The sequence below is a fragment of the Rhinatrema bivittatum genome, chromosome 4 (genome assembly GCF_901001135.1).
Source record: "Rhinatrema bivittatum chromosome 4, aRhiBiv1.1, whole genome shotgun sequence".
NCBI lineage: Eukaryota > Metazoa > Chordata > Amphibia > Gymnophiona > Rhinatrematidae > Rhinatrema > Rhinatrema bivittatum.
Window position 1 is genome coordinate 149,209,215 of NC_042618.1, and position 14,031 is coordinate 149,223,245.

General features: G+C 44.4%; 2 long non-coding RNA genes across 3 annotated transcripts in view; one reads left to right on the top strand and one right to left on the bottom strand.

The window, feature by feature from the left end:
* Positions 1-10,550, top strand: part of LOC115090192 — a 90,392-nt gene extending 79,842 nt beyond the window's left edge. The window contains exon 4 of the long non-coding RNA XR_003856332.1: positions 9,340-10,550. This is a non-coding gene — a long non-coding RNA (uncharacterized LOC115090192). The remainder of the gene's footprint in view (positions 1-9,339) is intronic.
* LOC115090191 overlaps positions 1-13,566 on the bottom strand; it is a 108,327-nt gene extending 94,761 nt beyond the window's left edge. The window contains exon 1 of one of the 2 annotated variants that reach the window (XR_003856330.1): positions 13,410-13,558. This is a non-coding gene — a long non-coding RNA (uncharacterized LOC115090191). Of the gene's footprint in view, positions 1-13,409 lie in introns of both variants that reach the window. The other variant, XR_003856331.1, reaches the window with a different exon arrangement.
* Between the last annotated feature and the right edge of the window lie 465 nt (positions 13,567-14,031).

The following is a 14,031-nucleotide window of genomic DNA, read 5'->3' on the forward strand; positions in this document are numbered from 1 at the left end:
TTCCTCCAGGGAGTACATATTTAGATTGTTCAATCTCTCCTCGTATGTCATCCGATGAAGACCCTCCACCTTCCTGGTCGCCCTTCTCTGTACCGCTTCCATCTTGTCCTTGTCTCTTTGTAGATACGGTCTCCAGAACTGAACACAGTACTCCAGGTGAGGCCTCACCAAGGACCTGTACAAGGGGATAATCACTTCCCTTTTCTTACTCGATATTCCTCTCTCTATGTAGCCCAGCATTCTTCTGGCTTTTGCTATCGCCTTGTCGCATTGTTTCGCAGACTTCATATCATTAGACACTATCACCCCAAGGTCTCTCTCCTGCTCCGTGCACATCAGCCCTTCTCCCCCCATCGAATATAGTTCATTCGGATTTCCACTCCCCATATGCATGACTCTGCACTTCTTGGCATTGAATCTCAGCTGCCATATCTTCGACCACTCTTCCAGCTTCCTTAAATCCCTTCCATTCAAGGCAATCCCCTGCCCCATTGCTTGACCTCAGTCACCACTCCCAACATTATGCAGACTGGCCTTCATTAAGAGAATCTCATGTGCAAGAAAGGGATTTTGGTCCATCTGTAGCTAGTTGACTGGTTGATGTTGTGTCCGTCGCACTCAGACTGCTTCGTCCCACATGCCTCACCTCAATGTTCGCTTTCTCCACCAACCTTGGGAAAATGGCGACTGCCGCGTCTGCTTGTCGCACTCTCCGGCGTCCCCGGAATGGCTATGGCAAGGCATTCCGCCATGATTCATCTGAGGGCCTCTTAGGGTGTGCACGCGCACTACCCACGCCTTTATTCCATCGTTGGTGCGAACCTCGGGGGCATCCCCCTAGAGTGACATCACAACATCTGGGTAGTTAGTCTGCCCATTTGCTGACTGACTTTGAGTTAGCAAGGATTGGATTTGTCCAGTCTAAGCTGCTCTGCTGCTTCTTGCTGCTGCTGGAAGCTCTCTCTACCCTCTGGGGTTCTACTGTTATAACTTCCACCTGCGGCTGTCTGCGGCTGGCCCCTCCTACCTCCCTCCACGGCATCGGGACCGTCGCCAGCACCTCAACGATGGCGGGGAGGCATCCCCGTGGCAGGACCCTGCTGTCCCTCCTCGGTGCAGTTCCTTTGGCCGAGCCCCTGCCAGGTTCCCCGACGGAGGGAGCAGCTCTCGACCTCCTCTTCACGGCGTTGGGCCGCACGGCAGCACTTCCTGGTTCCCTCTCGGATGGCCCTTCTCTTAAGCGTGAGGCTGCGCCTCCTGCAAGCATTTAAAGGGGTCTCGTCACCTTAACCAGCTTCAGCTGCAGCAGATAGGTCAGGCTTAGGGAAGTATTTAAGGAGGTTTCTTCTTCCTGTCCTTTGACTTAGCAACGAGTCTGCTCACTCCCGTGAGTCTGTTGGTGCCTCTGGTTCTCCTGTTCCGGCTCCTGGACAACTTTCTGGTGTTTGACTTCGGACTGGTAATTGATGATCCTCTGGTGTTTGACTTCGTACTGGTAATCAATGATTCTCTGATGTGTGACCTCGGACCGGTGGTAAGTGAACTCTTGCTTTCGATCCCGGACTGGTCTTTGACGATTCTTCATCTTCAAGGGCCACCTAAGTCCCAGCAGTCCAGGTTCCTACGGGCTCCTCCGGGGGGGGGGGGGGGGGCACGGGCTTCCAGTGGTGAAGATACAACTGGTTCCTGCTTCAATTCAGCCTCGCCATCTGATGGGGGAACCTGAGAAGCAGCCTCCTCAGGTAGTATCAACTCCTCCTCGGACTAAGGGTCCACATCTCCTCAACCTTCATAACAGTTTGCCAAGTCTATGGACCCAGCAGAGGCCTCTGCTCATCAGGTCATTCTAGGGATGGCCCAACGAATCCTGGACCAACAAAAGACACTAGATGCCCTCGTCTCTGCGGTGGAAAATTTGAACCAACGGTTTGATGCTATCGGTCCCATGAACCCTGCCTTGCCGTCAGTACCAGCAACCTCTGATGCCCATCCAATAATTCGGTTACCAGTTCCTCCACGCTTCGCACGTGAACCCCGCTCCTGTAGGGGCTTCATCAATCAGTGCAACATGCACTTTCTCCTACAGCCAACCCTCTTTCCGGATGACGTTACTAAAACAACGTACATCCTGTATGGTCTACCCAAAAGCATCCTATCCGAACGAGGACCTCAATTTACTGCCAGGTTCTGGAGATCACTCACAAACCAATGGTCTGGCAGAGAGGACCAATCAAACCCTCAAACAATTCCTACATATCTATGTCAATAGTAAACAAGACGATTGGACAAACTTGCTTCCATAGGCTGAATTCACTCTCAACTCACACCCTTCCATTGCCACCGGCTCATCTCCATTTCAACTAGTCTATGGCAAGCAACCTCGCCCACCTCTGCCTCTTCTTGTGACTGTGCCATCTCCGGTGGCCCAACTTTCTGCTGATGAACTACATCAACTTTGGACCTCCACTAGACACACCTTGCTTAAGGCAAATCAAATGGGGGTTCGGGAGGGTGGAGGATTTATTTTAAAGGGTCGGGGTGGGTTTTAGGGTTGTTTTGGTGTGCCGGTTTTCCTGCCCTCCCCCCTCCCCCGATAAAATGATTTTTAACCTAAAAAACTAAGACCATCAGATTCCCCCCCCCCCCTCAGCCAAAATCGATCTTCAAGATGATCGATCACACGATTCACATTCCTAGTACACAGTATTCAAGGTGTGGTCTCACCATGGAGTGATATAGAGGCATTATGACATTTTCTGTTTTATTAACCATTCCCTTCTTAATAATTCCTAACATTCTGTTTGTTTTTTGACTGCTGCAGCACACTGAGCCGATGATTTTAGAGTATTATCCACTATGATGCCTAGATATTTTTCCTGGGTGGTAGCTCCTAATATGGCACCTAACATTGTGTAACTACAGCAAGGGTTATTTTTCCCTATATGCAACACCTTGCACTTGTCCACATTAAATTTCATCTGCCATTTGGATGCCCAATCTTCCAGTCTTGCAAGGTCCTCCTGTAACGTATCACAGTCTGCTTGTGATTTAACTATTCTGAATAATTTTGTATCATCCGCAAATTTAATAATGTCACTCTTCGTATTCCTTTCCAGATCATTTATATATATATCTATATCTATATATATATTGAAAAGCACCGGTCCAAGTACAGATCCCTGTGGCACTCCACTGTTTACCCTTTTCCACTGAGAAAATTGACCATTTAGTCCTACTCTCTGTTTCCTGTCTTTTTTTTTTTTTATGTATAATATATTTTTATTGAGTGTATGCAAAGTCAAAGAAAACACACATGACACGAACATATCCAAAACAACGCAGCAGAACAAAGTGTCAAGAAAAACTAACAAAGATCACTCGTTTCAATCAACAGTGAAGTTCAAGAAGACCTGTAATCCCTTCCCCCCCTCCCTACCCCCCTCCCTCTTTCAGAGACCAAAATTATATAGAAGTTAATTCCAGTCCGGATATTCCTCAACTTGGTAAAGATTCAGTCATTCAGAACGAGACTGCGAGTTCTATGGGGCAGTAGGGATGTGAATCGTTTTTCAACGATTAAAATTATCGTCCGATAATGTTTATATCGTCTTAAATCGTTATAGAACACGATACAATAGAAATTCTAACGATTTATCGTTAAAAATCGTTAAATCGTGTTAGTGCGCACTAACTCGAGTTAGTGCGCACTAACTCCCCGTTAGTGCGCACTAACTCGATTTAGTGCGCACTAACTGAAAATGATACAAATAAACACTTTCCAGGTCACTGAAGGTCAGTTAGGAATGAATATGTGTTCCTATTGGCTGGCTGCCCTCTTATCTATTGATGTTACCAAGGTTACCACTGAGGTGATGGTTGGGGGGATGGGAAATGGAACTGGAAACTAACGAACACCAACAGAAAATGAAACAAAGTGTTCACACTTCCCAGGTCAGTAAAGGTCACTTAGGAATGAATATGTATGTATGTATTCCTATTGGCTGGCTGTGCTCTTATCTATTGATGTTACCAATATGGTTGGGGGGATGTGAAATGGAAACAGTTGGAAGCTTGACAAAAAAAGTAATGTAATGATCAGCACTCACGTGACTAGAACTTGTTTGTTTATTATTTTTGTTAGCAGGCACCTGAAATGCTAGTGCATGTTGAATTTGCCAATCACTGTGCATTTTAGAAAGGTGGTCCTGGCTGGAACTGTACACAGTTCAAATATATGTAATTGATTGTTGGTAAGTGTATTTTTTAAGTAGCCACACTGGCACCAGTATGTTTACTTTTCCTCCTACTTAACTCACTAGCTCAGCTTTGTAAGAAGGGCTTCTCTGCTTGTGTGTTGTTTTTGTTTGGTGTGAGGAGAGCAGAAACATCAGATCTTTATTCAATCTACTACAGTCATCTCTTACAGTGCCCTATCCCTATTAATACCAGGAGTGTTGTGATCTTCCTGCACACAGTGCCCTAACCCTGATACCAGTCTGAGACAGCTCCCTCCCTGCATTACTAGTGAGAGGCTGGCTTCACAGACAGGGGGGAGCTGCCTGACCCTCACTCCTGACTTCCCCCATGTCCCAGCTAGTGAATGGTGTGTGGGTGAGGGGGGGGGGAGGATGGTGAAGTCTGAGACAGCTCCCTCCCTGCATTACTAGTGAGAGGCTGGCTTCACAGACAGGGGGGAGCTGCCTGACCCTCACTCCTGACTTCCCCCATGTCCCAGCTAGTGAATGGTGTGTGGGTGAGGGGGGGGGGGAGGATGGTGAAGTCTGAGACAGCTCCCTCCCTGCATTACTAGTGAGAGGCTGGCTTCACAGACAGGGGGGAGCTGCCTGACCCTCACTCCTGACTTCCCCCATGTCCCAGCTAGTGAATGGTGTGTGGGTGAGGGGGGGGGGAGGATGGTGAAGTCTGAGACAGCTCCCTCCCTGCATTACTAGTGAGAGGCTGGCTTCACAGACAGGGGGGAGCTGCCTGACCCTCACTCCTGACTTCCCCCATGTCCCAGCTAGTGAATGGTGTGTGGGTGAGGGGGGGGGGGGAGGATGGTGAAGTCTGAGACAGCTCCCTCCCTGCATTACTAGTGAGAGGCTGGCTTCGCAGACAGGGGGGAGCTGCCTGACCCTCACTCCTGACTTCCCCCATGTCCCAGCTAGTGAATGGTGTGTGGGTGAGGGGGGGGGGGGGAGGATGGTGAAGTCTGAGACAGCTCCCTCCCTGCATTACTAGTGAGAGGCTGGCTTCACAGACAGGGGGGAGCTGCCTGTCCCTCACTCCTGACTTCCCCCATGTCCCAGCTAGTGAATGGTGTGTGGGTGAGGGGGGGGGGTGGATGGTGAAGTCTGAGACAGCTCCCTCCCTGCATTACTAGTGAGAGGCTGGCTTCACAGACAGGGGGGAGCTGCCTGACCCTCACTCCTGACTTCCCCCATGTCCCAGCTAGTGAATGGTGTGTGGGTAAGGGGGGGGGGGAGGATGGTGAAGTCTGAGACAGCTCCCTCCCTGCATTACTAGTGAGAGGCTGGCTTCACAGACAGGGGGGAGCTGCCTGACCCTCACTCCTCCGGGGTATTGTGATCTTCCTGCACACAGTGCCCTATCCCTGATACCAGGGGTGTTGTGATCTTCCTGCATGCAGTGCCCTATCCCTATTAATACCAGGAGTGTTGTGATCTTCCTGCATGCAGTGCCCTATCCCTATTAATACCAGGAGTGTTGTGATCTTCCTGCATGCAGTGCCCTATCCCTGATATCGGGATGTGTGCAAGAAGATCACAACACCCCCGGTATCAGGAATAGGGCACTGTGTGCAGGAAGATCACAACACCCCCAGTATCAGGAATAGGGCACTGTGTGCAGGAAGATCACAATACCCCTGGTATCAGGGTTAGGGCACAAGTTCTAGTCACATTGACTGATCACATTACTTGTTTTGTCAAGCTACCAACTGTTTCCATTTCCCATCCCCCATATACTGTCAGTAGGAAACTTGGTAACATGAATAAATAAGAGGGCAGCCAATAGGAATACATATTCATTCCTAAACTGACCTTAACTGACCTGAAAAGTGTCAAATTGTATCATTTTCAGTTAGTGCGCACTAACTCCCAGTTAGTGCGCACTAATCGGAAAAAACGATTTTTAACGATTTTTTAACTAAAAAATCGTGCCTAAGACGATTTTCTTGCCCTGGCACACGATTTCTATCGTTAAGACGATATGGAAAACGATTCACATCCCTATGGGGCAGTGTTTGCAGATAAGCGTCCCAAGTGCCAAGAAAAAGTTTTCGTCTTCTGGGCGAGTTTCGAGCAAAAAGGTTTTCCATTTGCATCAATTTGTGTAGATGGTTCCTCCACGACCAGAAGGAAGGAGATTCCGTGGTTCGCCAATTCAGGAGGATCACCTTCTTTCCGACCAACCCAGCCTTTCTCAGGAAGTCCCGTAAACCTGGCTGCAGCACTAAGTGACGAGTGACACAGTGGAACAGCCATACATAAGGCGATAGCGGCAACCTGGCTCCCACTATCGGTTCTAAATAGGCAAGGATTTGTTGCCAGTAATTTTTTATGACTTGACATTCCCAAAAAACATGTGATATGGTCCCTGTCACCCTCCCGCAGCGTACACACCTATCTGTGGAAGCAAGACCTGCGCGAAAGGCAATCTGGGGAGACAGATAATCTCGGCGTAAAAATTTAAGATGCATCTCCCGGTAGTACATATTACCAGTAGTCGCCAAGGCGCTCTTTATACTAATAGAAAAAATGGGCACGGTGAGTTGGAATACCCCATCCCTGTTCCAGCGAGAGACAGAGACTGGGTAAGAATCCATGGTGGCTCCACTGGCCAGCCGTCTATGATAAGAGGAGAGCGATGGGTCCCTATTGCGGTCAAACTTAAAAATCTTATCTAATGCCCTAAACGCTGCGGGATGCTGCTCTGGGGAGCCCAGGGTCTTAACATAGTGACTCAATTGCAGATAACCGAAAATATCTGTTGTAATCCATGAAAGGACATCGCCTCCTATCCCATGACTTTTTAGTTTTCATAGAAGCCTCTCATGAGGGACTTTGTCAAACACCTTCTGAAAATCTAAATACATTACATATACTGGTTCACCTTAATCCACATGTCTATTAACCCCTTCAAAAAAATGAAGCAGATTGGTTAGGCAAGACTTCCCTTGGGTAAATCTGTGTTGACTGTGTTCCATTAAATCATATCTTTCTATATGCTCTACGATTTTGATCTTGAGAATAGTTTCCACTATTTTTCACGGCACTGAAGTTGCTCACTGGTCTATAGTTACCCGTATCACCCCTGGAGCCTTTTTTAAATATTGGGGTTACATTGGCCACCCTCCAGTCTTCAGGTACAATGGATGATTTTAATGATAGGTTACAAATTTTAACTTATATATCAGAAATTTCATTTTTGAGTTCCTTTAGTACCCTTGGATGTATACCATCCGGTCCAGGTGATTTACTACTCTTTAGTTTAGTGATCAAGGAACCTGTTTTGAATCTCAACTAATTCATGAATTGTTAGAAATTGCAGGTATGAAAAAATCTCATACAATCAGCTGGCAATGTTCACGTTGAAAGATTTAACTGATATATAGAAAACATGATTAGAGCTTTGCCACTATGTGCTAAATGTAAATGGCTACAGGTTATCAGCTTTCTGACGTTCATGTACAACTGTACAATGAATGAGACAACAGGATGTGCTCCATTTTATCTTTTTGGATGCATTTCCCATCTGCTAGTTGATGTCCTTTTCCAGAATGTCTTAGGAGATGATGATGTTGTCTGCTATGATAAATTTGTAGCATCTTTGCTGAAGCTTCTAGAATAGCTCAGAAAAATGCAACCGAAAAGGAAAGAGCTCAAGCAAAACAGTATAACCAAATGGTAAAGGAAAGTTGCCTTAAATAAGGAGACAGTGTAGTATAATAAGAAAGAGAGGGGAAAATGGAAACTTGCTGTTAAATGGGAAACAGTACAGTATGAAATGATAGAAGTAAATCCCCCAATTCTTGCACTGAGAATTTGCAATATGGGAACTAGGGAGCAAAAATATTGTCCACAGGAATCTGGTAATGCTGCTTAATTTTCTTTCATTAGAAATTGAGACTGAAGAAATAGCATCTATCAACACCAGTGCAATAGATGGCATGAGCAAAATAGTTTATCACTCAGAGAATGACCAAAATTTGAATCTTGGGTTGGATGAGGAAAACAGCAGAGAATTGGTTACTTCAAAATGAAATTGCAAAGCCAAATGAAGTTGAAAGTTCAGAACCAGAAACTGCCTGTAGAGAAATTACTGATGACCTATGTAGCATACTGCAGGATGGTGAAATCACTGAGAAACAACAGATATCAAATGCAGGAGATCTGACACAGACCCTCAACCAGAGTCACAGAATAGTGGGGCAAGTAAAGAGAACAACATTGACACTACCGCTGAAAGCACTCTCAACGAGCAAACTGTTGGCAAAACTGAAAACCAGGAAATTGAGAGTAAAATCCACCTAGTAAAGAAGACTAAGGCAGGATGCACCATAAAACCAGTTGACAAGTTGATATGTTAGATGAATATATATACAGTGGTTCTTTCAAGAGTTTTCCAGTCATTAAGGGTTAAGTTTACTGTGGGTTGAATATAAAAAGGAAACAGGAAACTGCACTTGTGTATTTAAAGAAATACAAGGTATGATAGTGGTTAATCAATGTTAGACCAAGTGGCTGAAGGTGATGTGTATAAGGCATGTTACTGTTCAATAGTAAGGTTTGTGGTTTTGGCCAAACCTCAAGTTCTGCTTTCCTCTAGAGCAACCATACATGATTGGATGAGCTTTTCAGAATTATATTACACTATTCTGAGAGATTAGCAAATATAGCCATTGGTTTGAATTTTAGAGGGATGAGTGTAGCAGACATAATAGTAATATAAGAAATATTTCTCCTATTGGCTATATTCTGTTGGAAATATTCTTTATTTTTGACTAAAGTGCTTTTTCTTTGGGTGTACTTGTAAACTGTGCTGGATTATTCCAATGTGCAACTTAAAGGGGAGTTAGTTTATTGTGACTGGTTATTTCTACAAATAACCAAAAAGTCCTTATTCCTTTTTGTACAGTTCTGTTTCATAATATCAAAGTTGTAATAATATAAGCTCCCTGTTATTTCAATGTTTTAAGCCCATTTTAAGCAGGTGTTATTTGTTGTTTTTCCCTCTGTGCCTCCCTACTCTTTCTCTCTCCCATCCTCATGTTGCCTGCGTCAGAGGTCATTAATTAAATTTGATCTGATTTTTTAGCAGATTCCAGCTAATGAAATCCTACTGACTGCAACCGACTGGGTTAGTGTTTGTGCGACTGCATATGACATGTGCCGCTGGCGTGTTGCATGAAGCTACCCGTTACATCTACACCTGTTGTTTGCTTGCTCAGCACAGACACAGACTTGAATGGCCCATGTCTTGAATGGGAAACAAACAAATGAGATAAAAAATTTTGTTTAATTTCATGGGCACCCTCCATAGCTACAAATGAAACAAAAATAGATTCATTCATTGCATTTCACCCATTCATTTCATACAAATGCATATCCCTAATGAATGTATTTCTTCAGAGAAAGGATGATGAATGTATTTAATAGCTTCCCAATGAAGCTGGCAGGGGTATTTAAAAGTATTGCAATTCAAGAAGGCATAGGACAATCACAAGGGAGCCATACTGGTGGTGAAATGAGAAGAGATCCGTATGTTCACTATACTATATGTAGAAAAAAAACAAGCAAACTAGATGGACCTTTTTCTATCAATTTGTATGTTTTTATTTCCCTTGGATTTTCCTATATTATGGTTAATAAATAATCATTTCAGTAATAGTTTTCTTCTTTCCTTTTGCCTTCGTAAACTTTTTCATAGTCATCTACTTCACAGGAGTTGTGTATCTGGTGATGATGAGGTGGACTGGAAACATTCATTGTGTCAGTGTTTGGAATTGTATGCAAGATGCTATCCTGTAGAAATATAGATCATTATAATTAAAGCTGTAGGACACAGTTTTATTACTTGCACTACTTTTTTCCTTTTTTGTTCAAGTGACTTCCACTGTATACTGCTTCAGATAATTTCACATTCAATTCAACAGATTGCTTATAATGCGGTACTGTATATTAGAAGACTGCATAGCCTGAGTAAAAAGGATGTTTACTGACAAGACTTAATTTATTGCACATAAGTACCATTATTCATCATTACTCTCATTACAGTACAAAAGACTTATCTGCTTTTGACATCTTGCTCTTTAAAGCAACCCTATTTATTACCCAATACAGAAGGTTTAAGGGACATACAACCCATTTCTCTAATGATGCAGTCGGTAAAACTAATAGCATCATGAACCATTCTGGAAAACTCAGAAAAATTAAAGGGCTTCTCTTTTAATGCCTCTAGATGAAAGTCTCTAAAGCAAGCAAGTCATGTCTTATTTCAACCACATAATATTTGTTCTGCAATAATGTAGCTGAGAAGTTTCAGACATCCATAAGACCAGATAAGGCTGCAACAAATCTTTTTCCTAGCATAAATTTGTAGGCACCCTACTACGGCATGATTGAAATTTATTACATTCATTCATTAGTAAATATATTATTGGTTGATCGATCACAGGAGGAAATGCCATATATTAGATATACATGCCCTGAGAGGAACATTAGGAAAGGTTGAAGACAGAAAGAGAGCAACTCTATTGCTCCATGGCCATCAGTGGACATTTAGGGTATCTCAGAACTGTTGGGGACAGTTGGAGAGAGAACAAATATTGCCCCTAAATGTGTGCTTTTGCCAGAGGATGCAGGAAAAACATTGGGAACTATTATTAGGAATGTGCAGGGATAAAAAAAAATGTGTTTTCATTTTTCAGTTTGTTTTTGGGAGGTTTTATTTCCTCCATGAATTTCAGTTTGTGGAATGTTTGATTCGTTTCATTTGTGTAAAAAAATGAATCAAATATTTAAAATAATAAAACCTCCCAAAAACAACTCCCAAAGAGAAACTGGGGCCTCCTAAGATCTCCCATCCCATCCTCCCCCCACCATCCCTCCCACCCTGAGAGATACTGGGGCCAAGAACCTCCCTGGTCCCCACTTAACTGGTCCAGTGAGGATCTGCTAGTTAAGTCTAGGCCGAGGCTATGTTAGATTACTGCAGCCTCGGCCTATTCAATACTGAAGCCTGTATCTCAGCCTAGCCTGGAGCCTGGGCCCAGGCCCAATGCTGTGACCTGGCCTGGAGACTGGGTTCTGACACTGGAACCTCAGCCTGGACTCAGGCCCAATGCGGGGGCCCAGCCCGGAGGCTGGGTCCTGATGTTGGGGCCTCAAACCAGACCCAGGCCAGATGCTGGGTCCCACTGGCTGGGCCTCAGCCTAGGGTCAGGCCCTGGCCCAGGCTCAGAGCCCAGGCTTCACAGCTCCATCATCCCTGTCCTCTTCTTTCTTCTTCCTTCTTTAAACTGGCACCATGCGGATGGCACCATTTTGATGTATGGCAATGCCTTACAATGCCATATATCAAAATGGTACCATCCACTGAGGTGACTGTACTAGAGTTAATTAACTCCGGTGTCAGCCCAGCGAATGGAGTCGGTTTAAAGAACAAAGAAGAGAACGGCATTGATGAAGCTGTGAGGCTTGGGCTCCGGGCTTCACCTGACCCCCTGCTAAAGCTGAGGCCCAGGCATCAGGACCTATCCTCCAGGCCAGGCCCTGGCATCAGACCTAGGTCTGGGTTGAGGCCCTGGTATTGGGATCTGGCCTCCAGGCCAAGGCTCAGGCATCAGGACCCAAACTGGCCCTTGGATACCCAATCTCTCAGGTAAGTGACTGAACCGGGGCTCGAGTCTCGGCCGAGGCCCTGGGTTTGACCCGGACCTAGGCCAAGACACCAGTATTTCATATAGGCCTAAGCCATGGCCCCTGCTTTGGGCCTTGGCCTAAGCCCTTGGCGAGGCCCCGGCTTCGGGCCTAGGCCTAGGGCAAGACACCAGTGTTATACTTGGGCATAGGATACAACTCCTGCTTTAGGCCTCAGCCTGTGCCATAGGTGAAGCCCAGCCTAGGCTTAGGCCTGATGCATTCATTTTAAACAATTGCAATAAATAAGAATTGTTTAATTCGGAAGGCCTTCTATTCATTTTGGGGCCCCCTGAATTAAACAATTTGCCTGATTCTTGCAGTTTTGAAATTAATTTAAAACAAATGCATATCCCTAGCTATTACTACTACAACTATTCCTCAACATTTACTACTACTACCCTCAACATCATACACAAAACCCTCCATAACCAAGTATGAAATGGCTTAATGACTCCTTAGCCTTCCGCAACAATAATAGACCAACCCGATCTCAACACACAGCAATTTTAAACACCCAAAACTTACCCATTACAACTCCACCAAAGAGTGATCCCTCTCCATCGCAGGCCCTAGACTATGGAACACCCTACCCCCCCGATCTAAGACAAGAATCAAACTCACTAAAATTCAAACAAAAACTAAAAACCTGGCTGTTCTTGCAAGCATACACCTAACCCATCACATATACACTCTTACACACCATTTCTCCCCACCCCCCTATCTGTCAATACCTGTACAAGATGTAATAAATGATTGCTTTTTCTATATATAATTTACCCTAATTTGTAAATAGTAACCCGCCGTTGCATGTATACTCTTTCCCCAGTTATATATATAACTTACCCGAGCCCACAACCCTCAAATTCCTAATACCATTCCACCCCTACTGTTTGTTTCATCCATTTTTCTCTCCTACTGTCCCTCCCCCTGTAACCACAACTATACTGTTTTAACTCATATGTTCTCTGTAAAAGCAATTTTTTGCTACTGTTTATGTTACAATGTGATGTGATGTATCTAACGAATGTCGGTATAGAAAAACCATTAAATAAATAAATAAAAAATGTATCATTTATATAGCACTACTAGATATATGCAGAGTTGTACAGATGCATATAAGAGGCAATCCCTGCTCTATGGAGCTTATAGTCTAGTCAAGACAAACATGTATGACAAACAAGAGTTAATGGGAAGTGTATTTATTGTAGCAAAATGGTTAGACATTAAAAGCAACCTCAAATAGCTGAGCTTTCAGACTGGATTTGAATGTGGTCAGTCAGGGAGCATGGCATACCAACTCAGGGAATCTATTCCAGGTATATGTGCAGCAAGGCAGAAAGCACAGATTCAGGAATTGACAGTGAAGGAAAAGGGCACAGACAAGACTGACTTGTCCAGTGAATGGAGTTCATGAAGAAGGGTGTAAAGGGAGAGAAGTGAAGACTGATAATGAGGTTCTCTTACCTTCTTATGGATGACAAACAGGCCACAAAATGCAGAAATGTGCATGTTCCCTAAAAAAGAGAAATTCAAGGACAATGAGTCATGATGCAAATGTAGGGTGACCTCAATTTTTGGTGTACCCTTTGTGAGCTTGATGGGCATATAGAAGGCTTTGGTATGGGAAACCCCGGGAATCATCAATGTATCTGGTTTTTGGAAAATGTTTTAAATGTTGGTGCATGTAGTAATACTGGTTGGCCACTGGATGGCATTCTGGGTAATTGAGCATTTATTAATAGATAAACATATTATTATGAGGAAATATGTATCTGTTCCTTTAAAGTTTTGGAGTTTTCTAATTGGGTGCCCAAGGTTAAAGTAGGAACTATAAAAGTGTGGGGTTTTTGTGGGTTTTTGCCCTCTTTTTTGTTGCTTTTTCCAATGTGAGGTAGGGTATAGGGACTCCCAGAAAATGTGATCATCTGGAGAACCCAGCTAGGGGCTGGGAAGGCTAGGGACCCTCTAAGGGGAATAGGACCTTGCAAGGATCTTCCCCTCAAGAGGAGAGGCCTGAGATCCTGAAAGAATTGGAGGTCATCTCTTCATCCAGAGGACTCAACCAGCAGGAGCAAGCAGAATATCA